Genomic DNA, 984 nt, shown 5'->3' on the forward strand with positions numbered 1-984 from the left:
AAAGAGAGAGATCTAATCGTGAATAAGAGAGAGAGGGACGGCGAACGGCGGCTGGCGATTGACGGATAAGGCAAAAAGTCGCCTGACGGACGAGGCAGAAAGAGAAACAAAGTGAGAGAGTGAGGGAAAGATTGGGGAGAAAGTAAAAGAATCTGCTAAGTGTCCAATATATATAAAATTTTAGAACGGTCGCTTGTAAAGAAAATCGTTCCAAAGGTCGTTCCTAACTAAATAGAACGATGACGTTTTATGTGCTATAGATTAGTGTTCCTCGCACTTCAATTTGGCAAGGTAATGTAATTTTTTAAGTGTTCCTAGACCGTGCTAAAACAACCTAAATGACGATATTTTGTCTTCAGACGATAATTTGTTTTAGTGGTCTCATAGAAAAACTTTTCCTATATATATGCCGCCCGTTCCTAATTGAGTCGGAAAAAAAATTATTAAATTGAAAAAATTAAAAATAAAGAAAAAACTATTCCAGACCTGTTAATGATAAAAGAAAAGTCGACCATAAATTTATGAAGACGATTGGACACATGTAATTCTTTTTGATAAATTGATACATATTCAGCAAATCAAGTATATTTGTATATCCAAGATTGTTAGTATTACGTAAATGTTGTTAGCATCTTATACTGTTACCAATTCCTCTGGACCAGCAACCCAGCCCAAGCCTCCATAAGTGCACCAGAGCCCAAACAAGATCCTTATGGCTGAATGATTCCTACTACTAAAGACATTTTAGATAGGATTAAGTTTGTTAGGGCTACCAAAAGATAATAAGACACTTATCAGCAAAAAATTCAATTTTTGTTGTATCAGCATTAGTATGAGGAATGAAACGGAGAGATTGGATCTTGTCAACTTTTTCTTTCATCCTTATTTTTTACGCCTTATTTCGTACTCAAATTAGGAACAACATAGCCCATAGCCTTATCATAATTTAAGACAAAAACAAAGAGGATCAAAATCCTCAACACT

The sequence above is a fragment of the Sesamum indicum genome, linkage group LG2, assembly GCF_000512975.1.
Source record: "Sesamum indicum cultivar Zhongzhi No. 13 linkage group LG2, S_indicum_v1.0, whole genome shotgun sequence".
Classification (NCBI taxonomy): Eukaryota; Viridiplantae; Streptophyta; class Magnoliopsida; order Lamiales; family Pedaliaceae; genus Sesamum; species Sesamum indicum.